The sequence below is a fragment of the Scylla paramamosain genome, chromosome 29, assembly GCF_035594125.1.
Source record: "Scylla paramamosain isolate STU-SP2022 chromosome 29, ASM3559412v1, whole genome shotgun sequence".
NCBI classification, from domain to species: domain Eukaryota; kingdom Metazoa; phylum Arthropoda; class Malacostraca; order Decapoda; family Portunidae; genus Scylla; species Scylla paramamosain.
Genome location: NC_087179.1, coordinates 8606653 through 8619379, shown reverse-complemented (window position 1 = coordinate 8619379; position 12727 = coordinate 8606653). Strand labels below are relative to the sequence as shown.

At 42.2% G+C, this 12727-nt stretch overlaps 1 protein-coding gene across 6 annotated transcripts in view; it reads left to right on the top strand.

The window, feature by feature from the left end:
* LOC135115227 (uncharacterized) overlaps positions 1-9150 on the top strand; it is a 15162-nt gene extending 6012 nt beyond the window's left edge. Inside the window, exons 1-3 of one of the 6 annotated variants that reach the window (XM_064031767.1) lie at positions 1-5174; positions 7526-7707; positions 7995-9150. The exon at positions 1-5174 is cut by the window's left edge and continues 6012 nt beyond it. The gene's annotated coding sequence lies outside the window, so the exon portion shown is untranslated. The other 5 variants (XR_010275913.1, XR_010275910.1, XR_010275911.1 and 2 more) reach the window with 5 other exon arrangements.
* The last annotated feature ends 3577 nt before the right edge of the window (positions 9151-12727 follow it).

Below are 12727 nucleotides of genomic sequence, written 5' to 3'. Positions count from 1 at the left end.
AGTTTGGGAAGGATGAAGGTGAGGTACATCCCCCGTAACTCGTCTGTCGGCTTCCCCAGCGACTTGAGTCTACGCAGCATGTACAGCCTGTAGGTAGCGGATCTTACGGTGCTGGCGACATGCTGCTTCCAGGTCAGCTGGTCGTCCACCGTGACTCCGAGAAGCTTGGCACATCGGACCACCTGGAGGGGATGAGAGCCCACTGTGAGTTGGGGAGGGGGCACTGGTATAGAGGAGGTACAGAAATGCATCACCACAGTTTTGCTGTGGTTGATGGTCATCCTGCTCTCCTTTGCCCACGTCTGCAGTTACTCCAGAATTGCTTGCAGTGGCGAGTAGTCCGGATTCTTGTTGGAAACTGGGACGCCCACGATGCAGTCGTCCACATACTTCCAGCGATGGGGGATGTCAGTAAGGGCGTCGTTAATGAGGAGGAGGAAGCATAGTGGACCCATCTTGGTCCCCTGGGGGACACCACATGTCAGCTGTTGGAAATTAGAGACAGAGCCCTGATAGCGAACGGCCTGACACCTCCCTGTGAGGAAGTCGGCTAGCCACGCTACCAGGTTAGGAGGGAGACCCAGACTTATTGCCTTGCTGATGACAACAGTGTGATCAACAAGATCAAAGGCTTTTTTGAAGTCCACAAAAGCAACAGCTAGAGAGGTTTTCGCTTGCTGAGGTGGCTGTGGATGAATTCAAGGAACCTGGTCAGGTAATGGGAGGTGGAGGTGGCTTTAATATTTCCAAACTGTCTGATATCCACGGTATTACAAATTTTGGAGTAGTCCCAGTCATACACAAAATCTTCACAAATAAGGCTGAGGATGGGGGTGATAGTGGCTGGCTTGAGGTCAATGAGTGACTGTGGACTGGAAATTTTTGGGATGGGGGTGACGTAAGATGTCTTCCAGTCCGTGGGGCAAGTGTGTTGGGAGAGAGAGGCGTTTATTATGGAATTATGGAGCTTAGCGGTGTTGCTAGCTCTGCAGCAAACTCCTTGTAAATTTTTATAGAAAGGTCAGTGGGTGTGGTGAGTCTTGGTTTGAATTTGAGGATTCTCTTAAAAACATCCATCGCCTGGACAATGGGGGGAGGGTAAGGAGTGGAAAGATAGGCAGGAAACGGTGTGGTGTGGATGAGAGGAAAAGTCTGACAGATAGTGGCAAAGTGATCGTTCATCTCCTGAGCCGCGAGATTAGCAGGAAGGTGTGAGGTGCAAGGAAAGGATGAAGTGTGCTTTTGTAGACCACACAAAGCTTTGATATTAGCGTACCACTGTCTGTTGTTGGCCAGCTTGAGGTGGTGTATCTTGTCCGGATAATAGCTTGCCTTGTGTGTAATTCACACTACAGTAACATAAACAATGACATCATAGTAATGTTCGGCCACTTAGAGCTGAACTGGGGACGCTCAGACTTTGGCGCGAAACACTACTGTGTCGAAGCCCATCACTAAGGCTGAAATATATGTGATATAACCACTGGCCATCCACAAGGCACACACACAAGCTGTGACCAGAACAGCAAAATCACAAGACAAAAAATATCTCTGGGTGCCTCAAACAAGGAGGAATATGGCATTTATTTGCCAAATAAATAGCAAAAATAATACTTCACTGGCAGAAATATTAGAGTACTGCACTAATAACGCAAATGACAACGATGCGAAGACCGATTGCTTGAAGAGTCCAGTCTTGAAATGATAGGAACAGCAGCTATAAGAGGCGAGATGCGTCTGTGATGGCTTGAAGAATCCTATGGGAACACAGGCTGATAGGTAGGCAGGCAGGAGAAAGCTTGACAGAGGCCCTGAAGCAGCTGAAGAAGGCACTGTAGACGTGGTAGCATAGCAGGTAATGTCGAAGCAGCACAAGGCACACGGTGAAGGCAGCAGCACAGGCTGGAGCAGCGAGGTAGTTGGCCCGGCAGGCAGAGCGGTGCGTGGAGGACTTGGGTGTCAGAAAAGAGAACCAGATATGCTGTCTCCATCCCACCGCTGCCACCATATGTGCTAGTTTTAACTTCTTGTTTTATTGTTTGTAGAGTTGCCCATGGTGTGCTCAGGGTGCTGCAGAGGGTGCTAGGGAAACACAGATGTACGAAAGGCTGTCATATATTAATATAAACTAGGTAGGTACAAGTGAGCGCCAGCCACCAGGTCCGACCTCCGGAGCTGGGCCAGGCGCATGACTGAGGCGCATGAGAAACACCACACTAATACTGCCAAAACATAAGGGGGACGAGAAACGTGTTTATACATAAATAACAACACTATTATACTGCTGCTGCTGCTGCTGTTAGTAATTTGTTGTTGTTGTTGTTGTTGTTGTTGTTGTTGTTGTTTTGTTGTTGATGTCGTTTTTCGCTGCTGTTGTTGCTATACTTTCAATGATTTCAGGCTTCATCCTGACTTTCACTGCTTGTTGCCTCCAGTGTATTAATTTCCAGCAGCCTTGTGACTTGCCTTTCCGCCCTGATAACATTTCATCATTCACTCTTATCTTGCCACTTCACTTCCACAGCCTTGTGTCTGTTGAAGTTGGCCTTGCCAGTAAAGTTAATGGTCTGTCAACTACATCCGGTTTTGGCTCTATGCTCATCGACCACACACTGGCTCATGAAGATAAGTAATCAGCTTTAATTAACAATATCTAAATATCCTTTCTTGGTCTCCATCACCAGAGGACACTATGCCCTCTGACGATGCGCCGCCCCTTACAAACAGGTGGCTACGAATTGGCAAGAGTGGAAACGCTTTGATCAGAGGCTTTTGATCGTATGAATAGCAAATTTTTAAGAAGGAAAACATTTCAAAATGAAGGAGAAAGAGGATACTGACAACATACGCACGGTGGTAATGGTAGCAGGCAAGCAAGCAGGAACAACCTTGGAAATTGTGGCAGATTGGAGGCAGTAGGAAATGTGACAATAGGAAAATTAGGAAAATTTTGAGTGTAAGAGTGAAAGGGAATTAAAGAAGGTGGACAAGAGCTACAGGTTATAGAAACCAAAGAAAGATATCTTCAATTTATAGGAAGAGAAGAGAGTTAAATGTTTCAGTTAGGAGAAGTAATAAATAAAATAAGGTAGCTAATAAGATAAAACAAATAAATATGCAATAAGATAACACGAAATATAATTATATAAAATGTCTATATCTTCTCCCTGCTTTGTCTTCTTTTCTTACATTTGTTGGTCATTTGGCTGCTTTGCCATATGTTATCGAGCATTTCAGTGGGCATTTTTTTTATTAGATTTTTGTTGCCCTTGGCCAGTGTCCTTCCTACATAAAAAAAAAAAAAAAAAAGTGGGGGAGACGCTGTGCTGGGCGGTTTCCTCAAGGTATTATGACCTAGCCTAGCTGTGTTGTATTTGTGTATGTCTTTCCCTAGGACTTGTACTCAAGAGTACTTTCTCAGCAAGCGTGAGAAAATTTATGATGTATATTTATAATGTCCCCCCTCTCTCATTTTATTATTTCAGTTATTTATATCGCGGGCGCGATATAAATAATTGCTCAGTTGATAAAGATTGCATCATCTCAGAGAAGTAACCCTCTTAAATAGTTCAGAAGGTCAAATTCATCTATTGTATGTTTAACATGTGTGTGGTTGTGGAGGTGGGTCACCACACAATGATTTTTTTTAAGGTTAGCACTAATTTTCATCTGATTTGGTGGGAAAGCAGTTATTAATCACTCCAAATGGAATTATTAAAAGTAACCCTGGGAAGAACTCATGTCCCTGCAACTAAGTTTTTCCACATTCCTTGATCGATTTCACAAATGTGATAATAGATCCCAATGTTTTATAGTGAGGGAGAGGAGAGAAATAATAAAATGTTATGGAGACAACTGGCAAGTCGATGGCGAGAGGGGACGCTGTGAACCTCTCTCGTGAGAGACGCTGCCCTCACCACCTCCATGTTAAGGGTTAAGCACCCATGGAATATACTGTGAATCAACTACCGTTGAAAATGGTCTGGTCTTGTTCCTTTAAGCAACCATGGAATATATTATGAATCAACTACTGTGCAAAATGTTGGAACATTTAATGGAATTTCTTTGTTTTGTGAACTTTTTTTTCTTCCTCCCAGTTACACCCACCCCTTTTGTTAAAACAAACTATACCTATAAATTTAATACTTTGAAGAGATAACAGCGCAAATAAAATCAGAGTAATGCTACCATAATTTTTTTTTAATGCTCGGACATTTTACCAAGCGGTAACATGTCAAGGTAAAGTAAAGTAAATGAATCTGTTTATTAAGGAAGGTTATGAAAAGTAAAAAGGTGAGTGGCATTAAATTTTCCCTGCAGGTGATACAAGGTGACAACTTGGAGGCAACTGCTATGTGCGCCATGAAGGGTTAAAGGGTTACTTGATTTATGTTTTTTTCATTATAGGTCTCGCACTAGACCACAGAGAGGGTAGTCTAAGGGAAGCCGACCCGAGTGAACAGCAGCTGCAAGAGACAGGGTTTGAGGCCGAAACAGATTTGACAATCTCAGTCAGAACTATACTGAGGCCGTGGACGAGGCTACAACTGTTTGCAATCAGGATTTGTGAAGTTATTTGCCTTGCACTAAGCTGCAAGGGTGGTAGCATTATTGCGCGCAGCGAAAAAAAGAAAAAAAAAAAAAACTAAGAGGAGAGAGTGAGAAGAAAGGAAGTGCAAGAGAAGGCAGAAGATGCCTGAGGCATGATAAGTGCCTGCCTACCCCCACTGTTTACTTTAAAAATTTTCCCCTAATTAGTCTCCTCCTTAGATTAAATATCCTTACTTTCTTTTGTTCCCTCATGTTGAATCAAACATATTACATAACTGAAAAGTTTGTCTTGCCTATAGAGCAATCATAATCTATCCAGCCCTTGTACTTTGCTTACAATAATTTTGGAAAGATAACATGTTGTCTTCTTAAGAGCGACGTGAGTGAGGAGCGTCTCTGGGGCGGGAAGCCCCTCACACCTCTTCCCCTCATCCTCCCTCTTACATGTTAAGGCTGCATATTTTTGAACTGCTCTCAGTATTCGGCCAGTTCGCCTCCCACCACTTCTTCGACCACATTCCAATAAACTACTACAATAATTTGGCCTTGATAAGACACACACGGATTATTGATTCATGTCGAAACACTTAATCACTGGTGGAAAGATACCATATATGAATCTGGTAACATGTGCGATCATAATACCATAGACCATTGTCACTGAGAGTTAGTTAGATATTTGAGAGTTGCCATTCAATCACATACCTACATTTTTCGTATTTTGTGATAATTTGTGTTGTACTAAATATAGGCTAATTAAATTTGCATTAGTGTAATTTGTATTATTCAGCTAGTAGTTTTCTTTCGGAAATTATGGCCTATAAAGGATAGAATGTCTGAGATATTGGGTGCTGTACTTGGCGCAGGTGAGCGCTGTTTGGGTCAAAACATAACAAGCAAGGAGTTTAGGTGGGATTTCAGAGTTCAGACCAACTGCCAACGAAGAAAACTGTGGCTGTCTTGTTCACCGTAACAATGCCATTTCTTGACTTTGTGGAGGACGGATTCAGTAACGTTATACGAGAAGAAGGGAAGGACGCCCTGAGAATAAGGACGAGTGCCATGACAGAGGAAGAAGCACTGGAAGGATACGTACTGCAAGAAAAACCGGGTATATTTAAGTTTCAAGGCGGTATTTACCTCCAAGAGTCTGTTATCACAAGATATTTAAGTGTATTCATGCAGACAGGCAACACAAGGGATTGAGAGAAAAAAAATCACTGAACAAACACCCACTCAACCATTCTAACACTATCACAGCTGTAACCTTAATTCCTTTTTGATGATAAACTAAGTCCAGCATGATGGTAGCTAAACCTAATCATGATAGTAATCAACCCAACAGTCTCATTGCAGTGCTTATTTAACACTTTCCATGCGCAATATGAAACTGGGTATCACTGATCATGTATTAGGTAAGGTATGGTATTAATGTAAGGCTACTCAGTTTTTGAATACTTATTTATAGTAGTCTTTTTTTTTTGTTCAAGGTTATGGTAAATTTTGCCTTTACAGATGTGTGCTCCAATCTCCTTTGGTTAAAATATAGGAAATGTGAATGGTCTAAGTAAGGAGGTACTATTTTTTTCTGGCCTAAAAGTGATGCTTTTTATTATGGAGATAATTATTTAACTAGAAGACAAACTTTTTTTTTTATTTAAAACATCCTCTGATTTTAAGGACGAAGTAGTTTGATGCATTTTGAATTAATCTGCAAACCGTTTCTCTTGCTAATCATTATTATTTATTTATTTTTTTTATTTCCATCCCCTTTTCCCCCTTTCATAAATGTGATTTTTACCTCAAAATGTATGCCCTGAAACTATAATGTGAAGCCAGAGACTAATAAAAGTAAGCCTAATGTAACGATAAGTTAACCTAACCCTACTAACTAAATCTAACCTATCCTAACCTTACATCAATCTAACCTAACCTAACCTGACCTAAATCCCTAACTTTTTTGCTTGAGAGACAGTTCACAGATTAATGTAGAACACATCAAAACTTACCAGAAGAAAATAGTTTCGTCCTTAAAATTGGAGGATGCCTTATGTAGAAATAATACCCAGTAGAATAGGTTAGGTTAGGTCATGCTAGGTTAGCTTGGGTTAGGTCAGGTGATGCATTATTTTAGGAATTTTCCTTAGTTTTAGCTGTTGTAGGAATGTTTTCCCCTATTATTGGAAAATTTCTCTGGATTTTAGGATGCCATCTTGTTTTTATATAAAAACGCTTTCCCACCAGGTCCCCCAAGTTTGTTGTGCATGAGGAAAGAAAAAGGCAAATGAAGTGCGCATATATATATATATATATATATATATATATATATATATATATATATATATATATATATATATATACACACACCTAAGTGTAAATTTTACCATATATATATATATATATATATATATATATATATATATATATATATATATATATATATATATATATATATATATATATATACCTAAGTGTAAATTTTACCAGTGTTATTGTATGGACTGGACATGTATTTTCAAACTGCTCTCAGTGCACTGGACATGCACCAACAGAATAACCTATTGCAGAATGTTACATGTTAGTATAGTATTACTCACATTGCATAATAATATTTGTAACTGATATCTTAAGTATTTTGCATCAGTAGTATCATAACAAGAGTCAAAATGGGGTAATGTAGGATATTACCTACACTACATATATTTATTGTCACATGAGGAAAGACCCCTTCATTGAATGGAACATAGGAGCTGTAGATACAAAAAGTGATTATCTCCTATATTGTGTGCTTGGTCTGTGGATATATTTTTTATGAGTGCTTAACTGACATAATTTGTTAGTAATGCATCATTCATGGAATGAAGGAATTATTGTTCTTGTGAGTTGTCTGGGGCAGTTGTAGTTTGAGGGTTCCAGTTAATATTTGGTAGACTTAAATCTCCTTTGATTTACAACCTCTGATTATGTATTTCAGATGCCCTGTTGCAATGGATATCAAGATTAAGCTGATCACAGAAAACACAGTAGACAAGGATCCAAAAGTTTAGTCATCCTTGCTTCATAACCATCAATGGGGAACATAACCATGGTCTGCATCTGCATTACGAGAACTACAAGTGGTCCCAGAAACCCAGGATTTTTTTTACTTTGATGCAGGTGAGTTAACTACATATAGTTATGTAAGGGCATAATTAAGCCTTTTTGAATGATAAAACATTTTTAACTTTGTAAAGCTAAGAAGTTGAAGTCATGCTGTTTACCTATCATTCCTGGCCCATGCCCAAAAAATGTAGCTTAAGAAAAAATTGAAATGATAGATTGTCACCCATGTCATGGAGTGAGATTAATGCCGTTTCTACGGTATTTGTGTAGATTGTTGTATGTTGTTGTCCTGTTTTAACATATTATATGAAGGTAACCAGTAATGTAATGTTTCATTTTAGGAATGACAGCAGCACAGGCTTCAAGATGCCATCAGGACAAGTTGCACTTAACTTTGATAGATATGGCAAGTAACTCCATAAATCCAACACAGCAATCAGAGAGACATCTTTGGGATATTTGGAGGAAAGAGGAACATGGTAGTGTTGGTGATGAGATTGTGTTCACCCAAATAAGAAAATACAGAGATGCTAATCCAGACACGACTCGGGAAAATAATGCCTCCAGTGATGCTGTAAAAAAATTTAAAAAATCTACTGAGAGAAAACCACCTACCCTGGAGCTTGTGGTGGCTGCATGAGACATTTTCAGCAACACTGCAACAACTAGGAGACATCACCACTGATAAAAACAGAAGCTTTCATGAAAAAAATAAAATCACTGAAGACCACCAGTCAACTGAATAGCTTTTCATATTCATGTGGATCATCTTCAAAGTCATCTGGAGTTGGCAGAGGTAAAATACCTTGTCAGCCAATATCAGCTGCCAGACGTCCTGTTGGCATGCCAAGAGGAGCTGCCCCAATTGAAAAGGGCAGAAAAAGAAAATCAGATTTGCTTAAAAAAAAGCAGCATTTCTGAGGTGTTATGTGCACCTACATTATTGTGTATATCTTGAGGAAATGGCAGAATTCACATGCATTTTTTCATTTTTTTTTTCATTAGTTAATGTGGTTAGGTATTTCCTTTCATCTGCTGGTCTATGATTCTTCCTTGTTCTACCCTATTCATGATCTTAGGAGTAGATCTAGGTAAGCCTTAGGGGTCTTGGTCTCCTCATGTCCTGCAGAACCATTTTTTAAGCAAATTATTCACTTACTCTCATACTGAGGCTGTCGCATGTCCTTTGTGATGGATCACTTAATGGTAATAAATCTGGATGTGGCTACAGGAGGCTTGTGGAGGAACGCTTCACCCACCTCTGCATTCCATTCTCTAGTTCTCTAGGACCTGACACCAAACTCAGCCAACCACATGGTGTGAAGTCAACCCTCACTCCCTTTGTCCTCCAGATGCCAGCCATGGCTGTCCAGCAACCACCTGAACATCCCCCAGTCATGTCCACCCAGGCCTTGGAGGTGGACGTGTGACCCTGTGGCACTTCACTTTATTTATTATAATTTTGTAGTTATATTGTATCAATATACAGCAATATTACCACTGTGTTTCTTTGATAAATTATACAAAAGTACTAGCAGAAGTTAACTATTACAGGCTTGACCAGCAGTAGCATTCAACAAAACACTGTAAACAAACAAACTGCCCAAAAAACAACCAGGAGGGTTGTCAGTGCTCACTGCCACCAGGTACTTGCCTTGCCAGGAGATGAGGAGTTACATTGTAATATACACCGAGTGCCTTGCACTGAAGTACACTTACAGGCAGACTGATGGAGATACCTAACACTATGCATATAATAACCAGGAGCGTTTTGCAGTAAGTTACTCAAATACCCCTTAGAGCAACTGGTTCTTCTAGCTGTATCCCACCCAGTCTCCTTGGAACACACTGCCTACCACAAAGCGTCCAACTTGTCAAAGCTACAGACAGTGACCAAACGTGGGAACGCCCAGCTCCTGCTTATCACAAGGGTATGACTCATGTTAGAGGGGAGGGGGAAGTACAGGGACACAACCCACCCTACCTCCCACCTTGTCTCATACTCACAGTAGCTGCTAATTAAACAAAGACTCAGAAAATAATTATGATTAAACTATGTGATTGGATGGATTCTGACTTCTCTAGAAGTAAGGGGGACTCTTTAGCTAATTATTTGGCGAGACTCGAGGTGAGAGAACAACTGGAAATAGGCTAAATAAAATGGGGAAGAGGGGTGATGATGAAGAAAGAAATTAAAGTAAATTTGAAGGTGCACAGCAAACAACTGTCATACATCTGGCATTCATATTCTCACTCCCTCTCTTCCCTTATTCTTACTTCTTACTCTTTGTCTCCCTCTCTCCCATTTTCCATTGTTGATCTTTCTTCTCACTTCCTTTCTTTTTTTACATCCTACATAACAAACTCTCTCACAAACAAAATTTCAGAAGACACTAAAACTAAAGAAATTTTCAGGACATAACAAACTCAAATTCACCATATAACTAATTGGGGCAAATTTCATCAGATTCAGACAAGGCAGTCATGAATTTAGAAAACAGAGGCTAACAAAACTTTAGTATGAACAGTCATCAAAGCAACACGAAACAACAGGGCTTCAACTTGGCCCTTCAAACTCAAATGCTCAGAATGGCATTCATCTCCTTCTACTCCATCGAGAGCTGTCTCTGGCTTTCCACCAGGATCCGTAATCTCCCCAGCTACATTGATGTGTAGGTTTACTTCTGCAGGGTGTCATATTCACATCACATTTCCAGCAGCCACAAGTACTCCAGCATTTCCTCCTGTGATTCTTATCTCTCCTCCATTGTCTTCTCTTTGCTCTGCTGTCACTACTCCATTCACTCTCACCTGTCTTGCTCTCTCTCTACTATGCATCTTACTCTGTCTTCTGTATCTTCTTCTTCTCCTTATACAAATATAAGAGTCAGCAAGTAGTGACACATCCCTACATCCTTGCAACACTCATTTAGCCCACTAAGGACTTTAGCCTCCTGGTGCATTATCATGGCACTGCTAGGCAATACTCTTCCTGGCCAAACAAAACATTTCCCTGGGCTGCCAAGCAAGTTTAACTCACTGGCCCCTCCAAGTCTCCTCACTGGAGAACATATTGATCTCTCCTCCGGGCTTTCACTGCCCACAGCTTCATTCCCACTTGCCCGCTCATGCCTCCTTGGAACCACCGTGTCACACCCATAAAACTGACAAAACGAAAGTGCCACTTCCTTGGCAAAAACTAAGAGGTGCCATCTGGTCGCTCTCAACAAAACAACAGAGTACTTCTGGGATGTGACATGACCAAGCTTCCTTCTCACTGTCAGGTACAGTGACACTAACATGCTGCATTCTCCTGGCCAACCACCTGATGACACAGATATCGCCATAACCAGCCAACGGCTGCTCCCCTCCAGTATGTAGCACCCCATTCCCGCAAACGGAGAAAAAAAAAAAAAAAACACGTGGCCATCACAATACAACTAACCCCAGCTCCAACATGAACCTGGCAACCTGGCCAATGTGTCTCTGGGCCAGACCCACTGGTCCTAGCAACTGCTACCATGTGCAAGCACTTCTCACCATCCCTGATACCTTGTTGCTTCTCTCCTCAAGGTAGCTGATTTTCATCATAAGATTATGCTGCTTAAGCCCAGCTCCTGGCAATCAGCAACAGTAACTCAACCAAACGAAGTTCCCAGCAACACGGAGGATGGTTCCTGAACAGCAAGGAACATACCATTGACAGGCAGCCTTGCTCAGCGCTGCCTCCTGATGGTGTGTTGTAGCACTCACGCCAGCTCCATCATTATAACCCACACTGGAAGGAGTGATCAGGTGAGAAACTTTTCTATTCATCCGCAAACTAGGAGAAACAAACCTAGACATAACACGGGAAAGAGGGACCCCACAGAAAAGATCATCAGGCTTGCCAGCCTGACCCACATAGTTACATCCAACAAATGTGGCCACACCTGACCACCAAAACAGCCTCAAATGCTCCCGAATCAACTGTGTCTGGTTCCAGCAGGGGATCAGCCTGCTCTCCTTCTCCGGTACACTGCAGGGGAGGAAAATCCCATCTCCACAGCAGAGTCAGAAGTCTTCCCGCCCTCGGCAGTGATCCCTAACATACCAGACACAACCAGCTGGGGCCCAGAATGAGAACCAGCACCCCTAGCCTCCGCTCCAGGTGACAACTCGGCCTGAGCATCACCTTCGAGAGGCTCCACTGGATGAAGTAAGCCATCAAACAAACAATCTAAGCCCATCATTCCAACCTCACCCTCGGCAATACTCTCATCAAAGTTAGTTGCCTTCTGTGGTGGCTCTACGCTTCTGCAGTCATCCCAGCACACTGACTCAAAGACAAGTCCAACTCTTTCTCGCTCAGACCCTTGCCAACAGCAAGACAGGCCTCAGGGTAGTCTGCCCCCGCTACGGCATCAACATAAACTCTGCACTCTTCTTATGGTGGCCATGCCTTACTGTAGTTGACGTTAGGAGTCGAAGAACCCCACGAACACCTGACGCAAGGATGCTCACCTCACCATAGGGCAAGTAACAGAAATCTCAGCAACCTCCGCATCCAGGTTGGCGTCCCAGGATGAGGACTACACTCAAATTCTCCCATGTACCAGGTCATTCCCTAAGAGGATATCGATACCAGACACTGGCAGGCCCTTTGCTAATGCCACCTGCGCCTTCGCAGTCACTAACGGACATGAGAGCCTCATCTCTGCTGTAGCAAAGCTTTCTACAGCGCCAATTCCCCAGCACCACACAGGCTTGTCGGAGGCAACTCGCCTCCCAGTCACATTCCTGCACAACGACTGCTGTATGGCTGTGTCTCTCAAAACAGTCAGAGGGTATTCAGCCCTATTAATTCCGACAGTGCCCCGACACAAGAAGGGATGACATCAGTCTAAACCAGACCTCAGAGGGAATGGTTGAGGTAACAACAGATGCAGAAGCAGTATTTCTTACCTTTATATATCCTCACGACCAAACACGGACCGAATCTCCTCACCTTTAACACCTCAGTCGTGTAATACAATCAAGACCACCGGCTTCTGGGGTGGGGGGGGGGCAGTCTTGAAAGCTGTGGCTGTCACTA